The sequence below is a fragment of the Chiloscyllium plagiosum genome, chromosome 40, assembly GCF_004010195.1.
Source record: "Chiloscyllium plagiosum isolate BGI_BamShark_2017 chromosome 40, ASM401019v2, whole genome shotgun sequence".
In the NCBI taxonomy this organism is placed as follows: Eukaryota; Metazoa; Chordata; class Chondrichthyes; order Orectolobiformes; family Hemiscylliidae; genus Chiloscyllium; species Chiloscyllium plagiosum.
This window is the reverse complement of record NC_057749.1, coordinates 1,587,231-1,597,728: the sequence shown is the minus strand read 5'-3', so window position 1 is coordinate 1,597,728 and position 10,498 is coordinate 1,587,231.

Below are 10,498 nucleotides of genomic sequence, written 5' to 3'. Positions count from 1 at the left end.
TGTGATTGTCCGGGCCGAGTTCACCACTCTCTGTAACCATCTCCGATCTTGAATGGTACAGTTGCCATACCAGGTAGTGATACATCCAGACAGAATGCTCTCGATGGCACACCTATAAAAGTTGGCAAGGGTATTCACTGTCATGTCAAATTTCCTCAGCTGCCTGAGGGAGAAGAGATGTTGTTGGGCCTTTGTAACCTGTGCATCCACATAAAGAGTCCAAGAAAGCTTATTGTGGATGACCACTCCCAGGAGCTTGACACACTCCACTCATTCTACCTCTGTCCTATTAATGTGTAGGGGGGCATGAGTAACATCCCGCCGAAAGTCAATAATAAGTTCCTTGGTTTTGCTGGCATTGAGAGCTATGTTGTTCTCAGTGCACCATTTTTCCAGGTCTTCCACCTCCTGTCTGTAGTCTGTACCGTCGCCATCTGAGATTCGACTGACTATGGTGGTGTCATCAGCGAACTTGTAAATGGCATTAGTCTAGTATTTGTCAATGTAGTCATGGGTATACAGTGAGTACAGTAGGGTGCTGTTCACACCCCTGGGGGGCTTCAATGTTGAGTGTTAGTGAGGATGAAATATTGTCCCCAATCTTCACTGATTGTGGCCTGTGGGTCAGGAAACTGAGGATCCAGTTGCAGAGAGTGAGGCTTAGTCCGAGATGACTAAGTTTAGTAATCAGTCTCGAGGGGATAATAGTGTTGAAGGCTGAACGGTAGTCAATGAGTAGAATTCTTACATAGCTATTCTTGGTGTCAAGATCTTCTAGGGAGGAGAGAACAGAAGTGATACAGCATCTCACGTGGATTGGTTGGTCTGATAGGCAAATACTGAAATGATAGAAGGCTTCATTTCCACAACACTTTTACAGCCCAATGATACAGTTCAGAAATGCAGTAAATGCTGTAAGAAATGCAGCAGCCAATTTTGAAATGTTAGGTATCACAAACACCACTCTGATATAGTGTGTCTTTGTGGTGTTTATAAGGGACACTATATCAGGACACTATATGCAGGACACTATATCAAAATCAAAATGCGAGTGTTATTTTTAATATGTTCACAGGAAGGTATTATTGCTGGCTGGGCCAACATTTAAGACCCATCCCTTACCACCCTGGAGAAGGTGGTAGTGAGCTGCCTTCTTGTCCATTTAGTCATGGAGACTTGAAATAAAACTAGAAAGTGCTACAAAGATTCAGCAGGGGAGGCAGCCACTGTGGGGAGAGAAACAGAGGTAATGTTTCAGGTCTGTGATCTTTTATCAGAACTTAGTTATGTTTTGATTTTGAGGAAGTGAAATGGGGGTGGCAGGAAGAACAAAAGCAAAGGGTAGGGGTTGCAAGAGAATCAATGATGTAAGATTTTTAGTCCAAAAGGCAAAGGAAGAGAGAATGGGTAAACAGACAAAAGAGGGGGTGTAAATGGCAGGATCCTAAACAGTGGCCATCTGAAAGCAAAAGCACAGAAATGAGAGAGAAAAATAATAGTACAGAAGAAAACAGAATGCTGAAAGATGGTATTATTTAAAATTGTTGAATGTAAATCTTCATCCAGAAGACTGGATAAAGTGCTGAGTCAAAGGTCAGGTGCAGTACCTCAAACAATGTAGCAGGCTAAGCATAGAAAGGCCAGAGACAGGCACGGCAGAGAATTGAAATGACAGGTGATGGGATTTCAGGGTCACACATCCTTATTGCATGGTGACTTTCTGCAAAGCCGACATGTAGCAAGAACAACTCGTATTTGCACAGCACACAATGAAAAGCAAGTCACAGGAGCAAAACAGAGTTTGAGCCAGGTATCTTTGGCCAAGATTTTGGTTATCTGATCTACTTAAGAGGTTTTAAGGAATATTAAAGAAAAAAAAAGATGTAGATAGGTGGAGAGAGAGATTCCAGAGTTTGACTCTAGGCAACTGTAAGCATGGCTACCAATGGTCAAATGATTATAATTGGGAATAGATGTGAAGCCAGAGCTAAAGGAGTGCAGCCCTCATGGACCACTGTGAGGTTGGAAGAGAAAGAGAGAGATAGGGAGGGGTGAGGCCATGAGGGGATTTGAAAACAAGGAGCAACAGATTAGTGAACATAAGTTTGATTCATTTATTTAATACTTTTTTTGTTCTCTTTTAAATCTAAATGTTCTTTGGTAGCCTTCGATCTAACCTGACAATGATTAACCCCATGATGTTCAACTCTGTAAGTTTTTTTTAATCTGTCTGATGAATATGGCCAAGCCAGCACAGACATCACTGGCTTAGCAATTCTTGCTGATGGAAATAACATGCGACAGTTCCTTGGAGTTGGTCATCTTCTCCAGTCAAGAGATGCCAAGGCATGTCTGAGCAGATAAGGTGGGAAATGTTCACCTTTTTCACCTACCTTTTGTCACAGGACCATGACATTGGAGAAATGCACTGAAAAGCTTGTCCCTCCAGAACCACGGGTCACAGTCTAATGATATCTAACAATATCTATTAGGACTGGGATGAGAAATTTCTTCACCCAGAGAATGGTGAGCTTGTGGAATTCTCTGCCACAAAAAGTTGTTGAGGCCAAAACACTTAATGTTTTCAAGAAAGAGTTAGATATATTACTTATGGCTAAAGGGATCAAAGGGTATGGGGGATTGTGGTAAGTAGGAATCAGGTAATGAATTGGATGACTCAGCTATGATTATATTGTAAGATGGAACAGGCTTGAAGAGCTAAATGGCCGACTCCTGTTGCCATTATCTATGTGCCCATTCAAGTTGCTGTTCCACACTTTTGTACTCAGTTTAGATAGAACCGCTGCAGGTTTTACTCTGTATGTGTTGATTTCAGATTCATGAGACAGCTTGCTAGATAGGTGAACATGTTAATAATCTTCAGCTTAACATCATTGACAATGTGGACTGTGTCATTTGTCTTCCTGATGTTAATGGTTAAACCAGGTCTTTATAAGTGTGAGAGTCTATCTGTTTCTTCAGGATGGAATGAGTTACATCACTGTTGAGCAACTCTCTAATGGAGACTTGGCCTGCTTTTGGCTTCAGGCTGGCAATGGCAAATAGCATTCAGTCAATGCTAGTGTGTAAATAGACATCGTTTTTGGATGAACTAAAGTAAATAACAATTGAGAAGAATAAAACAATATAAAGACTGTGCACTGAAATTGGGAATCAATACTGCTTTAAATCAAAAAAGTGGTGGAAAAGTTTGGCTGTTTTAAAAGCAATTTACTGGAAGACACTGAGAGTTGTATGTACAATATTACCTTATTTGAGCAGCGAGGGAAAATCCCAGATAAACTATAGTGTTGAGAGAGTTCAGGGCAGTTCTGCCCAGAGACATCATTAAATTGGTGTCAGTTGTTATGTGATGAGGAGAGCTCAACATGGTTAGTTCTGGAGAAAGAGGCTACAGCCTTGTATGGGAAAAGAGTAGAAGGGCTACAGTCATGGGGGATTCTATTGTAAGGGGAGTAGACAGGCAGTTCTGTGATTGAAAACAAGACTCCCAAATGGTATGTTGCCTCCCAGGTGCACGGGTCAGGGATGTCTCAGATCAGCAGCAGAACATTCTGAAGGGGGAGGGTGAACAGCCAGCTGTCGTGGTGCATGTAAGCACCAACGATATACGTAAAACAACAGGATGAGGCCCTACAAGCAGAATTTAGGGAGGTAGAAGCCAAGTTAAAAAGTAGGACCTCAGAGATAGTAATTTCAGGATTGCTACCAGTGTCATGTGCTAGTCAGGGTAGAAATGAAAGAATAATCAGGATGAATGTATGGTTTGAGAGATGGTTCAGGAGGGAGGGGTTCAGATTTTTGAACATTGGGACCGGTTTTGGGGGAGGTAGGAGTATTACAAATTGGATAGTCTATACCTGGGCCAGACTGGAACCAATGTCCTTGGGGATGCTTTGGCTAATGCTGTTGGTATGGGTTTAAACTAATGTGGCAGGGGGATGGGAACCAAATGAGAAGGTTAGTGGACAGTATCCTTACTAAGTAGTCATTAAAGGCTTGGGGGAACAAGGTAATGAAGTCAGCGTGACTAAGAGGAAGAGTTGTTGTTGGGTTGCTGTAGTCTTACCAGACCATAGGGGCTGCTCTCTTCATTAGAGAGAAGTGGCTGGTGGTGACTTAACCTAAGGGCCATCAGACCTCAGGTGAGGGAAGAGGTTGAGAAGGACAGCCAGTGATGGGAATTGAACCCATACTGTTAGCATCACAGTAAAGCAACAATCCAGCCAACTGAGCTAAACCAATTCCCAAGGGGAAGTGTAGGCAGGGAGCAGATGATGAATGTGAAGGGTCAGGTGGTCTAAGGTGCATTTGTTTTAATGCGAGAAGTGTAGTAGGTAAGGCCGATGAGCTAGTACCTGAGAATATGACGTTATTGCTATTACTGAGACTTGGTTGAGGGAAGGGCATGATTGGCAACTAAATATCCTTTAGTTGCTTCAGGTGGGATAGAGAGGGAGGTAAAAGGGGTGGAGGCATTGCATTACTGGTCAGACAGGATATCACAGCTGTGCTGAAGAAGGGTACTATGGAGGAGTTGTGCAGTGAGGCAATATGGGCAGAACTCAGAAATAGGAAGGATGTGGTAACAATGTTGGGGCTCTCTACTATAGGCCTCCCAACAGTTAGCGTGAGATAGAGGTACAAATATGTTTACAGATTATGGAGACATGTAGGAGCAACAGGGTGGTAGTGATAGGAGATTTTAATTTTCCCAACATTGACTGGAATTCACTTAGTGTTAGAGGTCTAGATGGAATATCCAGGGGGGGTTTTATAGAGCAGTATGTAAGGAGCATCCAGGAGGGTTTTATAGAGCAGTATGTAAATAGTCCAACTTGGGAAGGGGCTGGCCAGGTGGTTGAAGTTTCAGGAGGGGATTATTTTGGGGATAGTGATCACAATTCCGTAAATTTTAGAATAGTCATGGACAAAGACAAGAGTGGTCCTAAAGGAAGAGTGCTAAACTGTGGGAATGCCAGCTATAGCAAAATTTGGCAGGAGCTGGGGAATGTGGATTGGAAGCATCTGTTTGAAGGTAAGTCCACTTTTGACATGCAAAGAGAAGTTTAAAGAGAGGTTGATTAGTGTGCATGAATGGCATGTCCCTGTGAAAATGAGGGATACAAATGGCAAGATTAGGGAACCATAGATAACAGGTGAAATTGAAAGACTAGCTAAGAGGAAAAAGGAAGCATGTATAAGGTCTAAGTGACTGAAAACAGATGAAGCTTTGGAAGAATATTGGGAAATGAGGAATTAAGAAAGCTAAAAGAGGTCATGTAATATCTTTAGCAAACAGAATTAAGGAAAATCACAAAGCCTTTTATTCATAAGTGAGGTGCAAGAAGGTAACTAGGGAAACAATTGGTCCACTCAAGGACAAAGGAGGAAAGTTATGCGTGGAGACAGAGAAAATGGGTGAGATTCATGATGAGTACTTTCCATCAGTATTCACCAAGGAAAGGGACATGACGGATGTTGAGGTTAGGGATGGACGTTTGATTACACTAGGTCAAGTCGGCATCTGGCTGTAAACAGGCTGCACCTTTTTTTGAGGTATTTTAGGTGTTGGAGGTGATTTCCTCAAACTCCAGGAGCAGCAATTACTGTTTTATATGTTGTTGCATTGTTTTGGAACTTTGGAGAGAAAAGAAGTCAAAACAACAGCACTTGTAAAAGGGAGAGGAACAGACAAAGGCAGCACATGGTGAGGTCAGTGCAGGAGAGAGAGAGAGAGAGAAAGAGAGAAAGAGAGAAACCCACACTGCTAACGGATACAGCAGTGAACCTGCACAGTTACTGCCTTTGCTGTTTAAATTCATATATCGGTGGACATCGGAGTGCGTCTGGGAAAATGGCCAAACAGTGAAATTCACAACTAATCTTGGAGGAACCTGTTTAGGAGAGGTCACATTACAGAAACAAAAGTGAATATTTAAACATGGCCTTACAGTAGTGAGTAGTGAGTAGTGAGTAGTCTGCAGTAGTGAGTAGAGTGAGTTCTTTCTTGATTATATGTTTTATTGAGATATGTCTCTTGATTAAACTTAAAAATGTAAGCCATAAGTATTATGTTAGACTGGAGCAGTGTTTTGTAGAGGAATAAGACAGAGCTATTTTCTGGGTCTGTAGATTGAAAGAAGCAAAAATGGTCTTTAGTAGAGTGATATACTTTTCTTGTCGGATGTAGGGGTTTACAGAGAGTTTATGTGTTACTGAGGATTATATCTGCAATAAATGCCATTGGTTGCAAATCCTATCAGATTGAATGGATTGGTTAGAGAGACCATTCGAGGCAATGAGGCATTTACAAGAGCAAGGGGATGTGATGGATAGGAGTTTTCGGAATGGGGGAATGTACAGTCACATAGATGGGTTAACTCCAGGAAAGGTAAGAGAGGTAGGCAGTTAGTGCAGGAGTCTTCTGTGGCTATCCCTATTTCAAACAAGCATGCTGTTTTGGAAAATGTAGAGGGTGATGGATTCTCAGGAGAATGTAGCACAACCAGCCAAGTTTCTGGCTCTAATGTAATGAGGGAAATGTTGGGTTCCAAGAGATCAATTGGGTTCGGGGACTCTCTAGTCCGAGGCACAGATAAATGTTTCTGTGGCCAGCAGCAAAAAATCAGAATGGTGCCAGGATCAAGGATGTCTCAGAGAGGGTGCAGAATGTTCTCAAGGGGGACGGGGGTCATTGTCCACATTGAAACGAACAACATAGGAAGGGAAAAGGTTGTATATTCTCCCTTCAGAATATCAGAGTTGGGCAGGAATTTAAAAAGGAGATCTTTGAGAGTAGTAATATTTGGATTACTCACGGTGCTGCAAGCCAATGAAGTCAGGAATGGGAGGATAGAGCAGGTGAATGCATGGCTGAGGAGCTGGTATATGAGAGAAGGATTCATATTTTTGGATCATTGGAATCTCTTCTGGGGTAGAAGTGACCTGTACAAGAAGGAAAGATTGCACCTGAATTGGAAGGGGACTAATATACTAGCAGGGAGATTTGCTTGAACTGCTCTGGAGGATTTAAACTATTAAGATCGGGGAGGTGTGGGACCCAGGGAGCTAGTGAAGAAAGAGATCAATCTGAGACTGGTACAGTTGAGAATAGAAGCGAGTGAAACAGTCAGGACAGGCAGGGACAAAGCAGAGACCAAGGTAGGACTGATAAATTAAACTGCATTTATTTCAATGCAAATGGCCTAACAGGGAAGGCAGATGAACTCAGGACATGGTTAGGAACATGGGACTGGGATATCATAGCAATTACAGAAACGTGGCTCAGGGATAGACAGGATTGGCAGCTTAATGGTTCAGGATACAAATGTACAGGAAGGACAGAAAGGGAGACAAGACAGGAGGTGGTTTGGCGTTTTTGATAAAGGATAGCATTACAGCTTTACTGAGGGAGGATATTCCCAGAAATACATCCAGGGAAATTATTTGGGCTGAACTGAGAAATAAGAAAGGGACGATCACCTTATTGGGATTTTATTATAGACCACTTAATAGTCAGAGGAAATTGAGAAACAAACTGGTAAGAGATCTCAGCTCTCTGTAAGAATAATAGGGTAGTTATGGTAGGGGATTTTAACTTTCCAAACATAGACTAAGACTGCCATAATGTTAAGAGTTTAGATGGAGAGGAATTTGTTAAGTGTGTACAAAAAAGTTTTCTGATTCAATATGTGGATGTACCTACAAGAGAAGGAGCAAAACTTGACCTACTCTTGGGAAATAAGTCAGGGCAGGTGACTGAGGTGTCATTGGGGGAGCACTTTGGGGCCAGCGACCATAATTCTATTTGTTTTAAAATAGTGATGGAAAAGGATAGACCAGATCAAAAAGTTGAAGTTCTAAATTGGAGGAAGGCTAATTTTGATGGTATTAGGCAAGAACTTTCAGAAGCTGATTAGGGGCAGATGTTTGCAGGTAAAGGGATGGCTGGAAAATGGGAATCCTTCAGAAATGAGATAACAAGAATCCAGAGACAGTATATCCCTGTCAGGGTGAGAGGGAAGGCTGGTAGGTATAGGGAATGCTGGATGACTAAAGAAACTGAACATTTGATTAAGAAAAAGAAGGAAGCATATATCAGATATAGACAAGATAGATCGAATGAATCCTTAGAAAAGGTTAAAGGCAGTAGGAGTGTACTTTAAGAGGGTAATCAGGAGGGCAAAAAGGGGACATGCGATAGCTTTGGAAAATAGAGTTAAGCAGAATCCAAGGGTTTTTACAAATACATTAAGGACAAAAGGGTAACTAGGGAGAGAATAGGGCCCCTCAAAGATCAACAAGGCGGCCTTTGTGTGGAGCCACAGAAAATGGGGGAGATACTAAATGAGTATTTTGCATCAGTATTTACTGTGGAACAAGACATGAAAGATATAGAATGTAGGGAAATAGATGGTGACATCTTGAAAAGTGTCCATATTATAGAGGAGAATGTGCTGGACATCTTGAGACACATAAAGGTGGATAAATCCCCAGGACCTGATCAGGTGTACCCTAGAACTCTGTGGGAAGCTAGAGAAGTGATTGATGGGCCTCTTACTGAGATATTGGGATCATCAATAGTCACAGGTGAAGTGCCAGAAGACTGGAGGTTGGCTAACGTGATGCCACTGTTTAAGAAGGTTGGTAAGGACAAGCCAGGGAACTATAGAGCAGTGAGCCTGACGTCGGTGGTGGACAAGTAGATGGAGGGAATCCTGAGGGACAGGATGTACATTTGGAAAGACAAGGACTGATTAGGGATAGTCAACATGGCTTTATGTGTGGGAAATTATGTCTCACAAACTTGACTGAGTTTTTTGAAGAAGTAACAAAGAGGATTGATGAGGGCAGAGTGGTGGACATGATCTATATGGACTTCAGTAAGGCCTTCAACAAGGTTCCCCGTGGGAGACTGGTCAGCAAGGTTAGATCTCATGGAATACAGGGCAAACTAGCCATTTGGATACAGAACTGGCTCAAAGTAGAAGGCAGAAAGTGGTGGTGCAGAGTTGCTTTTCAGACTGGAGGCCTGTGACCAGTGGAGTGCCACAAGGATTGGTGCTGGGTCCTCTACTTTTCATCATTTATGTAAATGAATAGGAGGTATAGTTAGTAAGTTTGCAGAGGACACCAAAATTGGAGGTGAAGTGGACAGTGAAGAAGGTTACCTCAGATTACATCTGGATCTTTATCAGATGGGACAATGGGCTGAGGAGTGGCAGATGGAGTTTAATTCAGATAAATGCGAGGTGCTGCATTTTGGGAAAGCAAATCTCAGCAGGAATTATACACCTAATGGTAAGGTCCTAGGGAGTGTTGCTGAACAAAGAGAACTTGGAGTGCAGGTTCATAGCTCCTTGAAAGTGGAGTCACAGGTAGATAGGATAGTGAATAAGGCCTTTGGTATGCTTTCCTTTATTGGTCAGAGTATTGAGTACAGGAGTTGGGAGGTCATGTTGCGGCTGTACAGGACATTGGTTAGGCCACTTTTGAATATCGCGGGCAATTCAGGTCTCCTTCCTATCGGAAGGATGTTGTGAAACTTGAAAGGGTTCAGAAAAGATTTACTAGGATGTTGCCAGGCTTGGAGGATTTGAGCTACAGGGAGAGGTTAAATAGGCTAGGGCTGTTTTCCCTGGAGGGTCGGAAGCTGAGGGGCGACCTTATAGAGGTTTACAAAATTATGAGGGGCATGGATAGGATAAATAGACAATGTCTCTTCCGTGGGGTGGGGGAGTTCAAAACTAGAGGGCATAGGTTTAGGGTGAGAGGGGAAAGATATACAAGAGACCTAAGGGACAACCTTTTCACTCAGAGAGTGGTACATGTATGGAATCAGCTGCCAGAAGATGTGGTGGAGGATGGTACAATTGCAACATTTAAAAGGCATCTGGATGGGTATATGAATAGGAAGGGTTGGGAGGGATATGGGCTGGGTTCTGGCAGGTGGGACTAGATTGGGTTGGGATATCTGGTCAGCATGGACAAGTTGGACCGAAGGGTCTGTTTCCATGCTGTACATCTCTATGACTCTATAAGGAGGGAAGAAGTATTGGGTATTCTAAAAGGCATTAAGGTGAAGAAGTCCCCAGGTCCGGCAGCATACCAACACCTTCCACCACGACCTCAAATTCACCTGGACCGTCTCAGACTCCTCCCTCCCCTTCCTAGACCTTTCCATTTCTATCTCGGGCAACCGAATCAACACGGACATTTACTATAAACCGACCGACTCCCACAGCTACCTAGACTACACCTCCTCCCACCCTGCCCCCTGTAAAAACGCCATCCCATATTCCCAATTCCTTCATCTCCGCCGCATCTGCTCCCATGTGTACCAGTTCCAAATCCGTACATCCCAGATGGCCTCCTTCTTCAAGGACCGCAACTTCCCCCCAGACGTGGTCGACGATGCCCTCCACCGCATCTCTTCCGCTTCCCGCTCCTCCGCCCTTGAGCCCCGCTCCTCCAA